Consider the following 23,905-nt stretch of genomic DNA (forward strand, 5'->3'; position numbering starts at 1 on the left):
GAGAGATCAGGGTTGAGAGGTTCAAAAGTCAGCATATAAGAGGTAATTAAAGCCATGTTAATTGTCACCCAACATGAGAAGGCAAAGAGAGAAGAGCAGTGCCTGAAGACAGAAAGAACCCTCAGAAACAGCCAAGGTTAAAATCTGTGGGCAGAAGAGGAGGAGCCTGTGAAGGAAAGTAATAAAATTGGTTAGGCATATTTGATTAGAGTCAGAATAAATGATGTCAGGGAAGCCAAGAGCATAGAAGATAGTTTTGAGAAGTGCTTGCCCAGCAATCAGAAGTAGAGAAGAAATTCAGTAAGATAAATATTGGAAAGGATCCACTGAATTTGGCAATTTTAATGCATTATTTTCTTTCAGTAAAGATAATTTCCGTTGTCGGGGGAAGGAAGTGGGGGATAAGCAGAAGCCAGATTGTTGTGGGTTGAGCAGTAGGAGGGACACTTCATCTTCTGAGACAGGAAGGAAGGAAATAAGCATGAATGCAGATGTTTACCACAATGGAAATATGTAAATGTGGGCACATGGAAATAATACAGCAGGGTACCTAAGCTCAAGTGAAATAATTGCAAGGAGGAGCAATACTTAAGAGATTTCTTAAAATACCATCTCACACCATCAGAATAGCTATTGATGTCCAGGATATAGCACCAACCTCAAATGTGGCTATAAGTAAAACATTAATTTACTTTCTACAGTTGTCAGTACAAAGTGCTACAGTTGGGTGGTCACACAAGAATGTGGATATTGAATAAAAAAGATTGCCCTCAAAGAGTTAAACTATATACTTAACATATAATCAATTTATAGGCAAAGTCACCTGAGAGATAGAATTCCTGCCAAGTCAAGTCTGCAAGATTTGAAGTACTTTATTGAATATATTAACATAACTAGTGAAAGAATGTATTAACAAAAAAGGGAAGGGGGTGTTGATTGGCTATGGAAGTAGAGTAACTGGGCACACCCAGGCAAACCCACTCAAATACAGGGATGAGTGTGTTTGTCCTGCTGGCAGGGCTATTCCTGATGGGAAAACCAACAGAAAATATATGCACAGAAATTATTGTAATTCAACTTGTAGATAGTACCATGGGAATTAAGAGGAAAAGGAGATGACTTCTAATTGATCGATGACATATGAGCCTTGATGCAGGGAGAAAAAAAAAAAGTCAGGTTTATGGAAGAATTTGCTGCTGTTCTATAAACATTTCATTTCTGTCTATGTTTTGTTTTCCCAACCAGGTTACCAAACTCTTGTCAGAGGCTCATAGTAAGATTGTGATGAAAAAGAAACTCTCAGCATCACTTGCTCTAGGGCAGGATTACAACTAAATTCCAACAAATTCACCAGCTTATAAGCAGAATATGCTCTTTCCCATGACCTCATAGGAATTTCTGTCAACTTGGTCCTCCACATGGAATAATATCAAATCTCTTATGATTTTCAAAGCAGGCTTACAAGTAGGAATAACTGATGTCATTGTTACTATTGAAGTGTAAGATCTGGAGGCGATGGAAAGAAGTAGCAAGTGATTTGGTCAAGGTTATACTACCTATGAGAAACAAAGAACCAGGACCAAAGTAGAGAAGGGGCACATCCATGGTTTGTGCTCAGAGAGAAAAGGAAGATGTTGTAGGTGAAGGAAAATCTCCTCCTCTGCCCATGTTAGTGTTACCAGTAGGGGTCCTACAAATTAGACTGGCCAAAGACAGATTAACAAGAGAAAAACAAGCAGGGTATTAACATGTGCATTGCACATATACACATGGGAGCACTCAGTGATAAGTAACACAAATGGATGGTTAGAACGTGAGTTTAAAGACCAACAAAGGAAAAGGGGTTTGGGGGCTTTTGGACAGGGGAGGCAAGCTATATAAAAGTGACCAGGATTGCCATCGACAGAGGAATGGATAAAGAAGATGTGGCACATATATACAATGGAATATTACTCAGCCATAAAAAGAAATGAAACTGAGTTCTTTGTAGTGAGGTGGATGGACCTAGAGTCTGTCATACAGAGTGAAGTCAGAAAGAGAAAAACAAATACCGTATGCTAACACATATATATGGAATCTAAAAAAAAAAAATGATTCTGATGAACCTAGGGGCTGGACAGGAATAAAGACGCAGACGTAGGGAATGGACTTAAGAACACAGGGAGGGGGAAGGGTAAGCTGGAACGAAGTGAGAGAGTGTCATTGACATATATACACTACCAAATGTAAAATAGATAGCTAGTGGGAAGCAGCCGCATAGCACAGGGACACCAGCTTGGTGCTTTGTGTCCACCTAGAGGGGTGGGGTAGGGAGGGTGGGAGGGAGGGAGACGCAAGAGGGAAGAGAGATGGGAACATATGTATATGTATAACTGATTCACTTTGTTATAAAGCAGAAACTAACACACCATTGTAAAGCAATTATACTCCAATAAAGATGTTTAAAAAAAAAAGTGACCAGGGAAAATTATGGTAAACAGGGTTGTTTGGTAAGGTTTGTTATGCAAATTTGAGTTGGTGCTTTCTTCATTGCTAAGAGTGTTAAGAGTCCTCTTCTGGTAGGAGAGAGCGAGACATTTATACAAATGAAAATTTCCTTTATAAATGTAATTTCCTTTACAAAAGGAAAACTTGTGTCTTGTTTGTAGGGCTTTTCCTGCATCTTTTGGTTCTCAGTGGCCTTTAGCTCAAAATAATCCATATGCCAAAGAGGCATATTTTGGGGTGGTATATTCTGATACCCCTCAATATCTACAAGGGGCTAGAACTTCTACTGTTTTTTGCAGTAGTGGGAACCAGAATCCATCTCAAGTTGCCAGAATCTAGTTTTGCAAATAGTGTTGGATGGTCTTTACTCTTTCCCTCCATGAGATGAGCAACAAAGAGCATATGCCTACAGGGCTTCTTCAGGTCATACCCGGCGTGTTAGGCAAGGCATGGTGCTAGAAAACAACAAAGAATTGACACAAACAAGAAGACTTCAAGAAATTTTAGGGATAATTATTACTCATATTCTTTTTCATTCTTATTATGGTAAAATACATAAAATATTTACCATTGTAACCATTTTTAAGTGTATAGTTAAGTAGTATGAAGTATATTGATAACGTTGTACAACTATCACCACCAACTCCATACTCTTATCATCTTGTAAAATGGAACTGTATCCAATAACGCCTCATTCACCTCTTCCCCCCAGCCCCCGGTAACCACCATGCTACTTTCTGTCTCTGTGATTTTGACTACTCTAAGTACCTCATATAAATGGAATCATAGGTATTGTCTTTTTGTGACTGGCTTATTTTACTTAGAATAATGTCTTGAAGGTTCATCCATGTTGTAACATATATCAGAATTTTCTTTTTAAGTCTGAATAATACTTTATTGTATGTGTATGCCACATTTTGCTTATCCCTTTATCAGTTTGTGAACACTTGCGCTGCTGCCACGTTTTAGCTATTGTGAGTACTGCTGCTCTGAACATGGGAGTACAAATATCTCTTCAAAATTCTGCTTTCAATTCTTTTGGATATATACCCAGAAGTGGAATTGCTAGATCACATGGTAATTCTATTTTTAATTATTTGAGGAACCATCATACTGTTTCCATAGTGGCTACAGGATTTTACCTTCCCACCAATAGTGCAGAAGGATTCTAGGATCTCCACATCTTAATAGCTATCATAATATGAGATGGCCTCTCATTGTACTTTTTATTTGCATTTCCCTAATGATTGGGGATACTGAGCATCTTTTCATATGCTTGTTGGCCATTTGTATATCTTCCATGGAGAAATGTCTATTCAAATCCTTTGCTCATATTTTAATTGCATTTCTTATTTTTCTATTATTGAGTTTTAGGAGTCCTCTGTATGTTCTGGATATTAGCCCCTTATCAGATATATGATTTCCAAATATTTTCACTCATTCTCTGGGTTGCCTTTTTTACTATGTTTATATTGTCTTTTCATACACACAGTTTTTTAATTTTCATGAAGTTCAGTTTGTCTATATTTGTTTTGTTTTCTGTGCCTTTGGTGTCATAGCCAAGAAATCATTGCTGAATCCAATGTTATGAAGCTTTTGCCCTATGTTTTCTTCCAAGAGTTTTTTAGTTTTAGGCCTTACATTTAGATCTTTGATCCATTTTCGGTTAACTTTTGTGTATGATGTTAGGTAGGGGTTCAACTTCATTCTTTTGTATGTGGATATACAGTTTTACCAGCACGTTTTTTGGAAAGACTGTCCTTCCCCACTGAATGGTCTCGGCACCCTGGTCAAAAATCAGCTGGCCATATATGAGAGAATTTATTTCTGGGCTCTCTATTATGTTCTGCTGATCATAGATCTGTCTTTATGCCAGTACCACACTGTTTTGATTACTGTTTCTTTATAGTAAGTTTTGAAATTAGGAAATGTAGGTCCTCCAGCTTTGCTCTCCTTTTTCAAAATTCTTTTGGTTATTTAGGATGCTTTGAGATTCTATATGAATTTTAGCATAGATTTTTCTGTTTCTGCAAAAAACATTGCTGGGATTTTGATAGGGATGCATTGAATCTGTAGATTGCTTTTGGTAGTATTGACATCTTAACGGTATAAGTCTTCCAATCTATGAACATGGAATATGTTTCCATTTATTTTCATTTTCTTTAATTTCTTTCAATATTTTATAGTTTTCATTATACAAATCTTTCACCCTTTTGGTTAATTCCTAAGTATTTTATTCTTTTTAATGCAATTGTAAATGGAATTGTTTTCATAGTTTTCAGATTGCTCACTGTTAGTGTATAGAAATGCAACTTATTTTTGTGTGTTAACATTGTACCCTGCTACTTTGCTGAATTCATTTATTAGTTCTAACAGGGTTTTTTTGTGCGGAATCTTTAGAGTTTCTGTATATAAGATTATATCATCTGAGAACAGAAATAGTTTTACTTCTTCCTTTCCAATTTGGATGCCTTTTGTTTCTTTTTCTTACCTAAGAATTTTAAGTATAGTTATTTATAGCTTTAAAGAAATTTTGTAACTTAATAAATTCTCCATTGCTTGTTGTCAATGAAAAATTAATCAGTAAATCTAAGAAAGAAATGGAAATTTTTATTCGAGCCAAATTTGAGGATTATAACCCTGGAAGAGCATCTCAGAAGTCTCTGAGAACTGTTCTACCCGTTAGAAGTCAAGACACAGTTATATAAGTTTTTTGAGACAGAGGGCTGTGCATTATATGACATATTATTGACAGTTTATGTAACCCAAGTGTAAGCATCATCTTGGCCCCTTACAGGATCAAAAAGGAATATTATCTTTTAAGGAGTTGTCTTGTTGATGCTAGGAGAATGTTGCTCTTTTCGATTGAGCAGGCATTTCTGCCGATGGAGGAGGTTTGGTTGATGCATAATATAGATACACAATACACAATAATGGGGAGAGGAGGCCAAAGAGCAAATTTTTTACGTTTAAATTTTTCTTGTCATAAAATATGAATTTTATTTTACATTGTTATTGCTTACACTTTTGTTTTTCAGTCTTTGAAGTTAATCAAGCAGTCTTAAGAGTTGGAGGCAGTGCTGGATGAAAAAAAGGCAAATGTATTTCAGGTATTGATTATAGCCATCCATCAAAAGACCCTCACATGTTCTCAGGAAAGCTCAAGTAAGCATAGATTTTTCTGCGTTGATATTTTGACCACACCCATTAGGTCACTTCATAATTCAGTATAAAGGAGCATCCTTTTTTTTAAATTTTTATTTTATATTGGAGTATAGTTGATGAGCAATGTTGTGTTAGTTTCAGGTGTACAGCAAAGTGATTCAGTTATACATATACATGTATCTATACTTTTTCAAATTCTTTTCCCATTTAGGTTATTGCAGAATATTGAGCAGAGTTCCCTGTGCTACGCAGTAGGTCTTTGTTGGTTATCTATTTTAAATATAGTAGTGTGTAGATGTCAATCCAAAACTCCCAATTTATTGCCCCCCCACCTTCCGCCTTTGATAACCATAACCTTGTTCACTGAGTGCACAGTCTATGATTTGGCACTATCCAATCCTTAGAAGAATCATGTACAGTTGTTTTGTTTTGTTTTGTTTTTGCGGTACTCGGGCCTCTCACTGTTGTGGCCTCTCCCGTTGCGGAGCACAGGCTTCGGACGCACAGGCTCAGCGGCCATGGCGCATGGGCCCAGCCGCTCCGCGGCATGTGGGATCTTCCCGGACCGGGGCACGAACCCGTGTCCCCTGCATCGGCAGGCGGACTGTCAACCACTGCGCCACCAGGGAAGCCCGTCATGTACAGTTTTTATTTACAGAAGAGAAAACTAAAGTTCAAAAAGATTTGTGATAAATGTGTGACTTATAAGTTACAGGGCTAAGATAAAAGCCCAGTTCTGATTCCAGGATCCTTTTCACAATACTACAGTACTTTCATATTACTTTCATACTAGCAAGCGTTTGTTTGAGAACAACAGAAATAAAAAGAAATGACTAAAGTCAAAATGATTTGTGAAGTGATTTTAAAATGCTATTTGCACATCTTACAAATTTGAGTTTGAGTTGTAAGAATTGTTGGCCCATGGAAAGAAATTGTTCAGCAATCACTGCAATAGTATCTAATACTATTAGATACTGCTAATAGTTATGTCTAGCTATCATTGCTGTAGAAAACCCAGTAGCTTTGCCATTTAAAAGGGGAGATATTCTTTTGAGTGAATTCCCAAACAAGATAGAGGTATCAAAGTCACACTACTACATGGATACAAAAACTAAAGAATAAAAAAACTAGGGCTTCCCTGGTGGCGCAGTGGTTGAAAGTCCGCCTGCCGATGCAGGGGACACGGGTTCGTGCCCCAGTCTGGGAAGATCCCACAGGCCGCGGAGCGGCTAGGCCCGTGAGCCATGGCCGCTGAGCCTGCGCGTCTGGAGCCTCTGCTCCGCAATGGGAGAGGCCACAACAGTGAGAGGCCCGCGTACCGCAAAAAAAAAATTAAAATAAGACGTGTTTTCGTGATGGGATTGTGGATGATATCACTTTCTTTTAACAACAACAACAGAAAGTCCTTTGTTGCTATCATCTTTGCTTATTTTGAAATAAATAAACATCAGGAAGAAAAATATTATAAAGGAGTTTGCTTATGAATTGCTCTTCTAACGTTACTTAAAAAATTATTTTCCTGAGCCTTGGGACTGCTTGAATTCTGGATAAACTTACTCAGTTTCTTAGAATTAATTTTTTGGACTCCTTTTCCAGCACAAATCCTTTGGTCTATGCTAAGACAGTAAATTCTGTCTCCCAGGCAACTTTGTGTAAATCAAAGCTGAAGATCAGACCAAAGTTAATGCATTACATTGAAGTAAAATAGGATTGCTTTGCATTTCAATTGGTGTTATTCGATTTTGTGTGATTAAATGTCCCTATTACCATTGTTGGTTAATTCTAGGTAATTTGAATCTCTTGTACATTTAAGGTCTGAAGCATTTTATAAAAGAAAAATGAAATTTTAAAAATTAAACAGTAGTCAAACAAAAGAATTAATCAAGTGATAAATATTTATCTCCATTATTAATAAAAGACATTGAAATCCAAACATCAATGAGGTAACATTACTCACCTATAAAATAAGCAGATTTAGAAGATAATAACCAACACCATTAAGGGTGCAGAGAACTGTTTCCTGTATTGGTTCCATATTCAGGTCCTCATTATCTCCTACCTGGACAATCTCAAAAACTCCCTTCTAACTAGTCAGCCTGATCCCAGTCTTATAGTTCTTAAATCTAGTCTTCACACTGTAGCCTGAAAAGTCTATCTAAAATATAATTCGAACCATAATACTGCTTGTGTTTCTCAGCCTCTTAGTTTCCAAGGAAGAATAGTCCATTAATGATGTATCTGTAAAGAAATAGGTAAATGTATGGTTACAGTTCGATTCTGCCACGGTTAGTACTAAATCCAAGAGTTGTCCTCTGACAGCCACAGGAAGCCAAATTGAATTACAATGTTGTTTAGGAAGCATGGGATTAGAATAGGGACATCAATTATATTGGTTAAGGGAATCAGGTTAAAGAAGCTTGGAGCTGTCACCTCCTCAGCCATTTTCATCAGTCTGAACATTCTCTGCCTGGACAGTGCTTGGATGGACGTTAGCAACTTTGTATCTGGGGGTTTCATATTCTCTACCCCAAACAGAATTTACCTTTTTGTTTATGTAAGGGAGACAAAACTTTTCCTCTGTCCTCTTAGGGCCTCTGACTGAACCTGAGAATTAAATTGATATAGACAGATTAACAGGAGAAAAGCATACAAATTTTATTTCCACATGTACATGGATGTCTTCACAGGAAAATGAAGACCCAAAAAGTGGTTAGACCTGTGTGCTTGTATACTAGATTGAACAAACTGTAGTAATTATGGAAAAGTACCTAAAATACATGGGGAGAGTAAAGGAAGATAAGGGTTAGTTTAACAAGGTTTGTTTGTGCAGTTTCTTCACAACCTTGACTCCCTGTCTCTGGTGATAAGAATGTTCTCTTCCTCCAGGTGCAGGAGGACATCTTTTGCAAGGGAGTTTTCTCTCCTGTGTTCAGGAAGAAAAGGGGAGGTCAGCTTGCCTTTCTTGCATTTGTTGTTTTTCTAGTGTCTGTAGCTCAAAACAGTTAATATGCCAAATTGGTATTTTGGGGGGTGGTGTGTTTTGAACCCCTATGTTTAACATCATTTTTCTAAATGAGATATACCACTACTTAGGGTTTTACTTATTTAACTTTAATCACATTCCAGACTTGCCTCTCAAGATTGCACCTAGGTTGTTTTGATTAGAGTTTGAGACATTCCCAAAATCTTTAATCCTGTAGTTCTACACAGTCTCCAAGTTTACTCCTACAAAGTCACTAATTTAAGCAAATATTTGAGACCTACTCTATGCAAAGCACTATTTGATGTTCTGGGGATAACCTATGACCTAGACAGACCTGTTCCTATTTTTTGTAAAAGCCATAAGAGTAGCTTTCCCAGAGAGCAATCTTATTTTTCTTATTATTATGTTCTTGGGTGGCCTTTCACTGTTGATACTATTTCCAAAATTAAATCACTGGGAAGTTTGTTAAAAACTTTAAGCCATCATTTTGTATCATAAGTAACCACCTTCCAGTTGTCTATCACGTGTTGGCTTTTCTTAAGATGTAGCACTGAGGATGATCCTGTTTTCCATTCTCCTTAAATTTAACAGTAGATAATTTTAGATAACATGTAGAATAACAGGCCTTGCATTTAATTAACGTTAAAGGGCTTGAATTAGGGGTGTAGAGTTGAATGAAATTTAATGAAAATTATCATTAAATTGTTTGATACATTCAGATACTTCTCTCATTCTTCGTTCACCTGACAGTGTTGAACTTTTATTTGAACTCTGTGTTTCGAGCAGCAGTGTTTGAGAAATCCGTGTACCCTTTCATGTTCTGGGAAATGGCTAACTACAAAGCACAACTCTGGCCTCACATGTTCCGAGATGTCTCTGTCATTCCGCATTACCCCACATGGCAGATGACACCCTTGTTTATCTGCCCCTATAAAACCCCAGGCCTCTCCCTTTTCTTTGAGACATTCCTCATTAAAGAGTCTCTTTACTGCAGTCAGACAAATAAAATAATTTCCTTAATTGTGTAGTGCATTTTGTCTTTCACACACCAAATCATAATGCTCAATGCTGCCTTAACTCAAAGTTGGTTGGGTTTTTATGATAATTAAATGAGTTAATATTTGTATAGCACTTTGAATGGTATCAGACATCTAGTATGCGTTCAACAGTATATTGTCTGTAATACCTATATTATCTACAGTAATAACCATTATCATTTCATTGTTGTTAACTCCTAATCAACATTAGAGAAAAAATATTATTCAAATTGTTAAAGAAAGTATTATCCATGACCCTTGTTGAAGGTGGTAAGTAAGGCAGATGTTATTCAAGGGGGACCATCGCAATGGATGTAGGGACAAACTGCAGTGAGATCTTGCAGTGGGAGAGAGAGATTGGACTCAACTCCCAATACAGCAGAGGCAAGTGGGAGGTTTTAGCCATGGAGCAGAGCTGGGAGTGGGGGATGGTCATTACTAAGAGGAAATATCAGGGGTAAGGGGGGAGTCTGGCGAAACTGACCTAACAGGATTCTTGCTGAAGGCAGGCCAGGGTGATCAGACACCACCTGGGGGATGGTGGCAAATAAGGAAGCAAATTACATATTGAGGGTTAAAGTGGCTTATCAGGATTCTTGATAAAATTGGAAAATGCTGAAAGGAACACCTAGTCAGGCCTAGCTGAAAAAGAGTTCTACGGAAACTGAGTAGGGTTCAGTCAAGGAGAGAATCTTTGTCATCAGGCAAGGAAGTTTGGAAAAATATACTCATCTATATATTTTATTTTCAGTGCTGCAATCTAACCTAAGTTGACCAGAAGAGGAGGAGCAGGAGAAGGTCAAAGGGGAGGTGTGGGAATGGCAAGGTTGAGAGAAGGAGAAATATATGGTCCATTCCTCAGAATTGATATTCTCCTAGATTCCCAATGCTACTTCTAGACAATAGAGTGAGCACCTTCCCTTCCAGTCTCATCATGTGAAATGTAAATCCTCAGTCAAACTCCCCTTCCCCTGTTCACAGCATCACAGTTCTCCTCTAGCAGAGACCTCTTCCTTCTCCTTGGATACCTTCAGGCTACAACAGTACCTTCTTCCAGTATCCTCTATACCCTAAGGTAATGTAACAGCTCCACTTCCCTTAGTGTTTTCTTTCCTCCCTTGATTCTGTAGACCTCCATCTCCATTCCATCCGCCAGGCAGAGCCTTTACTTTGATCTCATCACAATGAGCAACCCTCTGATTCTTTTTTTTTTTTTTTTGCGGTACGCGGGCCTCTCACTGTTGTGGCCTCTCCCGTTGCGGAGCACAGGCTCCGGACGCGCAGGCTCAGCGGCCATGGCTCACGGGCCTAGCCGCTCCGCGGCACGTGGGATCTTCCCGGACCGGGGCATGAACCCGTATCCCCTACATCGGCAGGCGGACTCTCAACAACTGTGCCACCAGGGAAACCCAACCCTCTGATTCTTTAAATCAGAAATCCCTCCTTTTCAACAGAATTTCTTTTTTACATGCCACATTTTCCCTTTTACCTTACAGAGGCTAACTTGCTTTTTACCTTCATTATGAATTTCAGTTAGCTAAGTCATTCACTTTTTCTCAGGTTAAAAGTTACTTTCTTACCTCCCAAGATTCTCTTCAGAATCTAGTGCATCAAAGGTGTGTTCAGCTTCAGAGAAAAGAAACCCTGCCTAAAAGTGGCTTAAATCAGAATTCTCTGAGAGCTGCAAATGGTTAAAAGTAAGCTGAGATAGTGATCATTTAGTCTTTAGAGTGGGCATTTAAGGTATGAGAGATTGTCTACAGTCCTAAGCAGCTTTGTCTATCTACCTACATGTGGAACATGAATATTATCATTTCCCTGTGTGCTAAGATATGGAAAAGGATGCAAAGCACTAGCTTGAAGGAATAGAAGTTTACTGTCTCACTGACACAAGTCCTGGGATAGGGAGTTCCAGGCTAATGTTATGGCTCAGCAATGCCATGGGACACCCAGACTCTTTCTACCTTTTTAGTCTATCATCCTTATCATGCTCTCATTTGTCCTCTTACTTGTTGCCTCATGGTACCAAATGGCATCAGTGCCTCCAGTCCTACAGAACCAAAAACCAAGCCAAAAGAAGAGAGGGAAAATAGTGGTGCTAAATCACATCTGCTTATACCTCATAGGCCAGAACCATGTCACATAGCACTTCAGTTTCAAGAAAGGCTGGGAAACTGGGTTTTTAGGTTACAGCTGCTGTAATAGAGTCAGATAAGAAACAGTCAGGGAAGTGGGTGGCCTGCGTATTATATAAGCCAATCTATCATATCTGAAACACCAGGATTCCAAGATGATAATATTTAATACAACCATTTCTAGCAGAAGTTCAATACCCTAGACTTTCCTAACCTGCAGTGGACCTATGTTATCTCACCAAACCCGGAATCTTCCTCAGTGTCTGCTTCTAGTCTCTTACTAAACAGCAGGATGGAGATGGAGGAAAATGAGGGCAATCCAGTTATTAGTTCGCATTCTGCAGTTGAAATCCCATCCTTGTTGTAGCTCCGCTTTTCTAACATAGTCCTACTTGTGGTAATTATGGGTCTTTCTTTAAAATACCCACCCCTTTTCTTCATAGGGACAAAAATAATACCCAAACTGTCTTGTGTCCTATCTCACGTCACATAGAAGGTCAAAATCCCCTTTATGTTGTTAATACGAATAACAAAAGCAGAAAGGGGAGTGGGACCAGGTCAGGAACCCAGTCAAGCAGCAAAAGCATCAAGACTGAAGAGAGAGCTATTGTGAATACTTAGGATGAAAGAGACTGATCAGGATTTCAGCTGTTATCACATTGGCAACAGTGTCTTCCGAAGAGGCAGGGCAAGAAGTTAGGAGGGCTTGCACTACACCCAGATAGAGCTATGAGGACTGCATTGTGTTCTAACCTTCTTTTTTTTTTTTTTTTTTTTTTGGCACCTCTCGGCGTGTGGGAACTGGCGTGTGGGGTTTTAGTTCCCCGACCAGGGATTGAACCCGTGCCCCCTGAAATAGAAGCTCAGAGTCTTAAACACTGGGCTGCCAGGGAAGTCCATAACCTGGTCTCTTTTGGAGGCTTCTAGTCCTGCCCCAAAGAATGTGCCACAGGTGTCCTTAAGTCACAGTGCTCTGAACCCATCACATGACAGATTACTCCAACTAATTACCTCCACAGTAGTTTCTCCTAAGTTTCTTTTTCTTTCCTTGGCATTTCACTTTGTTTTAGTCCTACATTTCTAACTACTCACAGGACAACCCCACTCAGATGCTTATGATCTGCACTGGAATTTTAGAGTGACATCTGGAACAAAATGGAAAAGTCACCTGCCCTACCATCCAAAGGATTAAGTTCCAATTTGTAGGGCATAAGCTGCAAAAAGCTTCTTGCACAGACTACTAGGAGGAAGAAAGTTGCAGGGTACCTTGAGCTAGAATTAGGACTGAATCTTGACACCTTGGTTCAGAAGAGTAAGGGAGCTGAAAAAAATTTCCATTTCAAAGCTGCCAATAGTTTTTTTTGTTTGTTTGTTTCACAAAAACATGGAACCACATTTGGGACAAACAGCCCCTTTGTTCTGATTAAACCTCTTGAATTTTTTGTTATGTAAATATACAGCAAAGACGACAATTTTTAAAAGAAGGGTTTGTTTAATTATATAAAAGATTGTTCACTGGGTTGACAGGAGTTGAATTTCAACAGATTTGGTTCCCTTGAGTGAATGTCTCCCTTGAGATTGACTCCTTTATACGTGAAAAAAGTTGCTTCTCTTGTGACATGTGAGTTGAGGACATTGCTGGTAGAAGATAAGGACCTGGAGGTCGGAGGTTGAAGAAACTGTTTATATAAGACATATTCTAAGCCGTGGGCATGAACAGTGCTGCTTTCAGCTCCAGATGGTGAAGTGTGATACAGAGCTGAGGACACAGCCTCCTCTGCCCAGAAATTTTCCTTGACTAACAAACACCCTGAGGAATGTCAGCTTTCAGAGCCTCAGACCTGGAAACACCACTCAGTGTCTCCTAGTCTCTCTCTGTCTGCCTCTCTCTCATATCTCACTGTATCTGTAACTCTCCTGTCTCTCTGTGGTTTCATTATCTCCACAGGATGAGCAATAAGACCACTGGCATCTATTTTCACAGACTTCTAACTCTAGTATTCAAAAGTAAGCCCTTCCTTGCTATCTCCATCTAGAACAATCCTGGTGAAATACTGTGGCTTGGATCAGATGACTTACCTCACCAGAGGAAGAAGTATTCTGACTGACCTGGTCTGAGCCACATGCCCAGGAAAATGAGCTTTGCCACTAGAAGGTATGATTGGAGTTGGCCTGTAATCTGACTAGTGTACTTGGCAGCTAAAAACAATAGGTAGCACTTGCATTATGTGGAAAGATAAGATTTATTTCCCAACTTTGAGCATCTATCCATTGCTTCAGAGCCCCATCTGTGCTGCCTTGTACTCTCAGGCAAGCCCTTAAGGAAAGAGAGAACAGACATGTTCAGATGCTTTAAGAAGGGCATCCAGATATTTGTGAAAGAAGGAATGAATGAAAAACCTGAATCCATTACTTCCTGGGCCTTGCCCATCATTCACTTTATTCAACCTGCTCCTTTTCATCATGTAATGACGTTGTCTATGGCAGGGAGTACAGGTAAGAGGAATGGTCTTGTCTGCCCTGAGTCTTGACTGGATAATAGGGGAAGAGGTTTGAGGAATACAATTCATCTTCCACAACATAAACTTGAACAACATTTAATCCCCATAAGTCTGTGAAGTAGGAATTCAAGATCTAGGATTTTTCAATGTGTAAATCAATCAGCATGAGTGTGATCAAGTTAAACTGCCTATAGAATCAGAATAGACTTTTAATATTTACCCTTTTTATTGAAAAAAATCAAAATTAATTTCTTAAAAGAGGGAGAAAGAGTTTGACTCTACTGTAACAGTAATATAATTGCAACCATTAAAATAATTGTTCACCACAGACTCCTAATTATCATTCAGGACAATAACAAGTATGCATTATTGTTAAGTAAGTGTCAAATTTACTTTGCAAATTCTTCTTTTTTCCATTTTTAGTGAGGTCTAACTGCCATATAACATTGTATTGATTTAAGGTGTACAACATAATGATTTGATATATGTATATATAGTGAAATGATTACCACAATAGTTTAGTCAACATCCATCACCTCACATAGTTACAATTTTTTTTTCTTGTGATAAGAACTTTTAAGATCCACTCTCTTAGCAACTTTCAAATAAACAACACAGTAGTGTTAACTGTAGTCACCATGCTGTACATTACTTCCCCGGAGTTTATTTATCTTAAAACTGGAAGTCTGTACGTTTTGGCTACCTTCACCCACTTCCCCCAACCATCATGGGTGTCCTCATCTGGTTTTGGTATCAGGGTAATGTTGGCCTTGGAAAATAAGTTTGGAATTGTTCTCTCCTCTTTTATTTGTTGAAGGAGTTTGACAAGGATTGATACTAATTCTTTAAATGTTTGGTAGAATTCACCAGTGCAGCCATCTGGTCCTGGACTCTTCTTTGCTTGGAAATTTTTGATTACTGAGTCAATCTCCTTACCAGTAATTGGTCCATTCTGATTTTCTGTTTCTTCATTATTCAGTCTTTTTTTCTTTCTTTTTTTTAACATCTTTATTGGAGTATAATTGCTTTACAATGGTGTGTTAGTTTCTGCTCTCTAACAAAGTGAATCAGCTATACGTGTACATATATCCCTATATCCCCTCCCTCTTGCGTCTCCCTCCCACCCTCCCTATCCCACCCCTCTAGGTGGTCACAAAGCACCAAGCTGATCTCCCTGTGCTATGTGGCTGGTTCCCACTATCTGTTTTACATTTTGTAGCATATATAAGCCCATGCCACCCTCTCACTTCATCCCAGGTACCCTTCCCCCTCACCATGTCCTCAATTCCCTTCTCTACATCTGCGTCTTTATTCCTGTCCTGCCCCTAGGTTCTTCAAAACCTTTTCTTCTTTTTTTTAGATTCCATATATATGTGTTCCATATATGTTCCATATATACGGTATTTGTTTTTCTCTCTCTGACTTACTTCACTCTGTATGACAGACTCTAGGTGCATCCACCTCACTACAAATAACTCAATTTCGTTTCTTTTTATGGCTGAGTGATATTCCATTGTGTATATGTGCCACATCTTCTTTATCCATTCATCTGTCATTGGACACTTAGGTTGCTTCCATGTCCTGGCTATTGTAAATAGAGCTGCATTGAACATTGTGGTGCATGACTCTTTTTCTATTATGGTTTTCTCAGGGTATATGCTCAGTAGTGGGATTGCTGTGTCATATGGTAATTCTATTTTTAGTTTTTTAAGGAACCTCCATACTGTTCTCCATAGTGGATGTATCAGTTTACATTCCCACCAACAGTGTATGAGGGTTCCCTTTTCTCCACACCCTCTCCAGCATTTATTGTTTGTAGATTTTTTGGTGATGGCCATTCTGACTGGTGTGAGGTGATACCTCATTGTAGTTTTGATTTGCATTTCTCTAATGATTAGTGATATTGAGCTTTCTTTCATGTGTTTGTTGGCAATCTGTATATCTTCTTTGGAGAAATGTCTGTTTAGGTCTTCTGTGCATTTTTGGATTGGGTTGTTTTTTTTTTGATATTGAGTTGCATGAGCTGCTTGTAAATTTTGGAGATTAATCCTTTGTGAGTTGCTTCATTTGCAAATATTTTCTCCCATTCTGAGGGTTGTCTTCTAATCTTGCTTATGGTTTCTTTTGTTGTGCAAAACATTTTAAGTTTTGTTAGGTCCCATTTGTTTATTTTTGTTTTTCTTTCCATTTCTCTAGGAGGTGGGTCAAAAAGGATCTTACTGTGATTTATGTCATAGAGTGTTCTGCCTATGTTTTTTCCTCTAAGAGCTTTATAGTGTCTGGCCTTACATTTAGGTCTTTAATCCATTTTGAGTTTATTTTTGTGTATGGTGTTAGGGAGTGTTCTAATTTCATTCTTTTACATGTAGCTATCCGGTTATCCCAACACCACTCATTGAAGAAAATGTCTTTTCTCCATTGTATATTCTTGCCTCCTTTATCAACAATAAGTTGACCATATATGCGTGGGTTTATCTCTGGGCTTTCTATCCTGTTCCATTGATCTATATTTCTGTTTTCGTGCCAGTACCATACTGTCTTGATTACTGTAGCTTTGTAGTATAGTCTGAAGTCAGGGAGCCTGATTCCTCCAGCTCCGTTTTTCTTTCTCAAGATTGCTTAGGCTATTCAGGGTCTTTTGTGTTTCCATACAAATTGTGAAAGTTTTTGTTCTAGTTCTGTGAAAAATGCCATTGGTAGTTCAATAGGGATTGCATTGAATCTGTAGATTGCTTTGAGTAGTATAGTCATTTTCACAATGTTGATTCTTCCAATCCAAGAACATGGTATATCTCTCCATCTGTTTGTATCATCTTTAATTTCTGTCATCAGTGTCTTATAAGTTTCTGCATACAGGTCTTTTGTCTCCTTAGGTAGGTTTGTTCCTAGGTATTTTATTCTTTTCATTGCAGTCGTAAATGGGAGTGTTTACTTGATTTCTCTTTCAGATTTTTCATCATTAGCGTATAGGAATGCAAGAGATTTCTGTGTATTAATTTTGTATCCTGCTGCTTTACCAAATTCACTGATTAGCTCTAGTAGTTTTCTGGTAGCGTCTTTAGGATTCTCTATGCATAATATCATGTCATCTGCAAACAGTGACAGCTTTACTTCTTTTCTGATTTAGATTCCTTTTATTTCTTTTTCTTCTCTCATTGCTGTTGCTAAAACTTCCAAAACTATGTTGATTAAAATAGTGGTGAGAGTTGGCAACCTTGTCTTGTTCCTGATCTTAGTGGAAATGGTTTCAGGTTTTCACCACTGAGAATGATATTGGCTGTGGGTTTGTCATATGTGGCCTTTATTATGTTGAGGTAAGTTCCCTCTATGCCCACTTTCTGGAGGCTTTTTATCATAAATGGCTGTCGGATTTTGTTGAAAGCTTTTTCTGCATCTATCGAGATGATCATATGGTTTTTCTCCTTCCATTTGTTAATATGGTATATCACACCAATTCATTTGCATATATTGACGAATCCTTGCATTCCTGGAATGTTTATCCCCACCTGATCATGGTGTGTGATCCTTTTAATATGCTGTTGGATTCTGTTTGCTAGTATTTTGTTGAGGATTTTTGCATCTATGTTCATCAGTAATATTGGCCTGTAGTTTTCTTTCATTGCATCATCTTTGTCTGGTTTTGGTATCAGGGTGATGCTGGCCTCATAGAATAAGTTTGGGAGTGTTCCTCCCTCTGCTATATTTTGGAAGAGTTTGAGAAGGATAGGTGTTACCTCTTCTCTAAATGTTTGATAGAATTCGTCTGTGAAGCCATCTGGTCCTGGACTTTTGTTTTCTTGGAAGATTTTTAATCACAGTCTCAATTTCAGTGCTTGTCTTTGGTCTGTTTATATTTTCTATTTCTTCCTGGTTCAGTCTTGGAATGTTGTGCTTTTCTAAGAGTTTGTCCATTTCTTCTAGGTTATCCATTTTATTGGCATATCCATGCTTGTAGTACTCTCTCATGATCCTTTGTATTTCTGCAGTGTCAGTTGTTACTTCTCCTTATTCATTTCTAATTCTACTAATCTGAGTCTTCTCCCTTTTTTTCTGGATGAGTCTGGCTAATGGTTTATCAATTTTGTTTATCTTCTCAAAGAACTGGCTTGTAATTTTATTGATGTTTGCTATTATTTCCTTCATTTCATTTTCATTTATTTCTGGTCTCATCTTTATGATTTCTTTCCTTCTGCTAATTTTGGGGTTTTTTTGTTCTTCTTTCTCTAATTGCTTTAGGTGTAAGGTTAGGTTGTTTATTTGATATGTTTCTTGTTTCTTGAGGTAGGATTGTACTTATAAACTTCCCTCTTAGAACTGCTTTTGCTGCATCCCATAGGTTTCGGGTCATCATGTTTTCATTGTCATTTGTTTCTAGGTATTTTTTGATTTCCTCTTTGATTTCTTCAGTGATCTCTTCGTTATTAAGTAGTGTATTGTTTAGCCTTCATGTGTTTGTATTTCATGCAGATTTTTTTCTTGTAATTGATATCTAGTCTCATAGCGTAGTGGTCAGAAGAGATACAGGATATGATTTCAATTTTCTTAAATTTACCAAGGCTTAATTTGTGACCCAAGGTATGATCTATGCTGGAGAATGTTCCATGAGCACTTGAGAAGTAAGTGTATTCTGTTGTTTTTGGATGTAATGTCCAATAAGTATCAATTAAGTCCATCTTGTTTAATATATCATTTAAAACTGTATTTCCTTATTTATTTTCATTTAGGATGATCTGTCCATTGGTGAAAGTGGGGTGTTAAAGTCCCCTACTATGATTGTGTTACTGTTGATTTCCCCTTTTATGGCTGTTAGCATTTGCCTTACGTATTGAGGTGCTCCTATGTCGGGTGCATAAATATTTACAGTTGTTATAACTTCTTCTTGGATTGATCCCTTGATAATTATGTAGTGTCCTTCTTTGTCTCTTGTAATAGTCTTTATTTTAAAGTCTGTTTTGTCTGATATGAGATTTGCTACTCCAGCTTTCTTTTGATTTCCATTTGCATGGAATATCTTTTTCCATCCCCTCACTTTCAGTCTGTATGTGTCCCTAGGTCTGAAGTGGTCTCTTCTAGACAGCATATATACCGGTCTTATTTTCAACCAGTCCATGTCTTTTGGTGTGAGCATTTAATCCATTTACATTTAAGGTAATTTTCGATATGTATGTTCCTATTATCATTTTTTTAATTGTTTTGGGTTTGTTTTTGTAGGTCTTTCCTTCTGTTGTGTTTCCTGCCTAGAGAAGTTCCTTTAGCGTTTGCTGTAAAGCTGGTTTGGTGGTACTGAATTCTCTTAGCTTTTGCTTGTCTGTAAACGTTTTAATTTCTCCGTCAAATCTGAATGAGGTCCTTGCTGGGTAGAGTAATCTTGGTTGTATGTTTTTCCCTTTCATCACTTTAAATATGTCCTGCCACTTCCTTCTGGCTTGCAGAGTTTCTGCTGAAAGATCAGCTGTTAACCTTATGGGGGTTCCCTTGTATGTTATTTGTTGTTTTTCCCTTGCTGCTTTTAATATTTTTTCTTTGTATTTAATTTTTGATAGTTTGATTAGTATCTCTTGGCATGTTTCTCCTTGGATTCATCCTGTAATGGACTCTCTGTGCTTACTGGACTTGATGAACTATTTCCTTTCCCATATTAGGGAAGTTTTCAACTATAATTTCTTCAAATATTTTCTCATTCCCTTTCTTTTTCTCTTCTTCTCTGGGACCCCTATAATTCAAATGTTGTTGCATTTAATGTTGTCGCAGAGGTCTGTAGCTAAATTTTTGCTTTAGTAAATAAAATTCTGTAACTTCTAAAAATATATATTACTGAGTGCCTAATATCTTCCTGCTGGCTACCAGAAACAGCAGAATTGTACAAGAAATTATTTTTTAAGTATCCATGAGGTACAGAGGTACACAGAAGAGGGAAGAATTATATATGGTGGTCAGTCAGAAAAGATTTAGCTAGGATATAACAGAATACAGCTTTGAAAGATAAATAGAACTTTTTCAGATGATTTCCATGAAGAAAAGCATTACAGGGAGTGGGACTAATAACGAGCAAAAACACAGAGAGCATAAAATGATAAGATAATTTTGAGTAACTGCATGCTCTTCAACACTGCTGAACATGAATTTTGTGAGAAGAAATGTCATGAGATGTTAATGGTAAAGCAGGTGATTATTGGAGGAACTTATCTACTATAATTGTAGTTTGAGTTTTATTCAAGGTCAATGGGGAGACATTGAAACATTTATATCAGTGAAGTAATGTGGTCATCTGGAATTTTAAATCAGTCACTTCCATCACTTTGATGGAAGACCTTTGCATCATTATGAAATATCTTTCTTTGCTTCTAGTAATACATCTTGCATTAAAGCCTATTTTGATCTTAGCATTGCTCTACCAGTTTTATTTTGGTTGGAGTTTGCAAGGTATAGCCTTTGTAACCATTTTACCTTCAACTTTTATGCACCCTAATATGTAAAAAAAATTTTGCAACATATAGGTAGGGACTTTTCTCCCCATCCGACAATCTTAATCTTTAATTAGAATATTAATCCATGTATTTATTTAGCATAAATTAACTAATATAACTACTTGTTTTCTATTTGTCCCATCTGTTCTATATTCCTTTTTTCTCTCCATTCTTTTACTCTTTTGAATTAGTCGAGTAGTTTTTACCGTTCATTCTCCTCCTTCCCACAATTAGCTTATTAGTTATATAACTTTTAACTTTTATTTTACAGGTTACTCTAGGGCAGGGTTTCTCAACCATGTTATGATTGATATCTTGGACTGAAGAATTCTTTATGGGCTGGGAGGAGGCTGTTCTGTGTGTATTATAGGATGTTTAGCAGCATCCATGGTTTCCACCCACTAGATACCAATAGTACCACCCATGCTGCTACAATCATGACAATCAAAAATGTCTTCGGACATTGTCACATATCCCCTGTGGGTCACAATCCCTCTTCTTGAGAATCACTGCTCTAGAGCTGGGCTGTCCAGTATGTTAGCTAGTAGCCACATGTGAGGACTTGAAATGTGGGTAGTCCACTTTGAGATGTGCTATAAAAGTAAGACAACAGATTTTGAAGACTTATTATTTTAAAGACCCTCATTAATAATTTTATATTGATTTATATCTTAGATATATTAGGTTAGAAAAATATTATTAAAATTAATTTCACCTGTTTTTTTTTCTACTAGTTTTAAATATAACTGCTAGAAATTGAAGATCTACTTATGTGATTCTCATTTGTGGCTTGCATTACTTCTCTAGAGATTATGACATACATCCTTCACTTACTCAAGTCTATTATAAACTAGTACTTTTACAAGTACCAGACAATGCAAGGATTTTGGAACACTTCCACTCTGTTAACTGCTCCTTGCCTCCCTTTGTGCTATTGCTGTCAGGTATTTTAGTTCTAGATATTACAAATGTCATTTGGCATTACTATTATTGTTTTATACAGTTAATGTTAACCCACATTTTACCCTTTCTGTTGCTATTTACTGCTGCCTGCATTTCCATGCTTTCATCAAGGATCATTTCTTTCTAATTGAAGCACTGCCTTTTTTATTTCTTTTAATGCACACCTACTACTGATTAAGTCTCTCATTTTTTTTCTTTTTCTGAAAATGTCTTTCATTACAGGTAAATGAATTTTTACATATGTAAACACTTACGTCACCATGACCTAGCTCACTCTAGAAGAATTTCCAGCAGGCTAGAAGGCTCTGTTGTATCCTCCTAATCAAGATTTCCCCAGAGCTAACACTATCCCGACCTTTATAACCACAAATTAGTTTTGCCTGCTTTTAACCTTCATATAAATGGACTTATACAGTATATACTTTTTTGTGCCTGCTTTCTTTTGCACAACATTGTATCTATGAGATCCATTCATTCTGTGGCATGTAGCAGTTTTCTGAATAATATTCCATTGTATGAATTACCACAGTTGGTTTATCCCATATCATATTGATACATATTCAGGTTGTTTTCAGATGACTGAGATTATGAATAAAGCTCTATGATCATTCTTGTACATTTACATGGTGAACATAAGCACTCCTTATACTAGGAATGAAATTGCTGATCATTTAAGAGTAGACCATTTAATAGATACCACCAAACAGATTTCCAAAGTGGCTATACCAATTAACACTCCCATTAGCAAAGTATGAGAGTTCCTTTCTCCACATCCTCACTAACCCTGTGGTATAGTCAGCCTTCCTGCTGGGTAATAGTCTTTGGGTGGATATGCCTTATGATTGTAGTCTTCTGATCTTTGGCTTCCCTTTTCACTTGTTAACGTTGTCTTTTCATGTACGTAAGTTCTTAATTTCAGTGAAGTCCAATTTTCCAGTGTTCTTTATTGTGGTTAGTATGTTTTGTTTAGGAAATAATTGCTTACCCCAAGGCCAGGAAGATAGTTTCTTATTATTTAGTCCAGAAGTTTTATCATTTACCTTTTACACTTAGTTCTATGATCCATCTTAAATTATTTTAATTTTTGAAGGATAGTTTTGCCTGTTTGGAATTCTAAGGTATTTGTTTTCACTTGATTACAGAAACTTCTAGTTTTTTTGTTGTTGTTGTTATTTTCATCATTTCTGTTGAGGCGTCTTACTGTTTGTCTTCTGGCTGCTTCCAAGATTTTCTCTTTATATTTCACTTTCAGCAGTTTGACTAATAGTGTGTTTATTATTAGTCTAGATGGTGTTTTAATTATCCTGCTTGAAGTTCATAACCCTTCTAGATTCTATTATTTTGTCTTTCATAAGTTTTTACAAATTTATGTCATCATGTTTTCAGATATTGCTTCTGCTCATTCTCTGTCCTCTCCTTTCTAGGATTCAGATTACGTGTACATCAGAAAATGTCATCATGCCCCAGAATTCTTAAGCTCTTTTCTGCATTTCCTATCTCTTTTTCTCACCATAACTCAATCTGGATAATGTTTTCTGATCTTTCTTATATTTCATCAACCCTCTCTTCATCCATGTCTAATATCTATTGTGCTCATTAGCTAAGTTCTTGAGTTACTATAATTTTTAGTTCTAGAATTTTCAAAGATAATTTGATAATTCCAGTTTTCTGTTGAAATCCCTTATCTTTTCATCTTTTACTTAAATGTATTAATTAATGGTTATTTTAAAATTCATACGTAATAAATACAATATATGGATCTCTTTGTGTTTGTTTCTTTTATCTGTTGGTTTTTTTTTTCTCTCTCTTGGGTTGTGGTCATGTCCTGGCATACCCATAATTTTCCACAAAATACTGGGTGTTGTGTGTGAAAATTTGTAGTGATAACTTGAAACTCTGGATCATGCTTTCCTTCTCCAAAAAAGGATTTCGGTTTTTGGGGTTTTTTTTCCCCTCTAGGTAGTTAGAATAGGGATATATCACCTTGAATATACTCTTGGGTTGTACCAATTCACAGTTGAATTTCAGTTTTTTGGGTTTTTTTTTTTTTTTTTTTTTTTTTGCGGTACGCGGGCCTCTCACTGCTGTGGCCTCTCTCGTTGCGGAGCACAGGCTCCGGACGCGCAGGCTCAGCGGCCATGGCTCACGGGCCCAGCCACTCCATGGC

At 37.4% G+C, this 23,905-nt stretch overlaps 1 protein-coding gene across 1 annotated transcript in view; it reads left to right on the top strand.

The window, feature by feature from the left end:
- RAP1GDS1 (Rap1 GTPase-GDP dissociation stimulator 1) overlaps positions 1-23,905 on the top strand; it is a 255,273-nt gene that overhangs the window by 24,102 nt on the left and 207,266 nt on the right. Inside the window, exon 2 of the mRNA XM_060012003.1 lies at positions 5,526-5,597. The gene's annotated coding sequence lies outside the window, so the exon portion shown is untranslated. The remainder of the gene's footprint in view (positions 1-5,525; positions 5,598-23,905) is intronic.

The sequence above is a fragment of the Delphinus delphis genome, chromosome 5 (genome assembly GCF_949987515.2).
Source record: "Delphinus delphis chromosome 5, mDelDel1.2, whole genome shotgun sequence".
Lineage (NCBI taxonomy): Eukaryota > Metazoa > Chordata > Mammalia > Artiodactyla > Delphinidae > Delphinus > Delphinus delphis.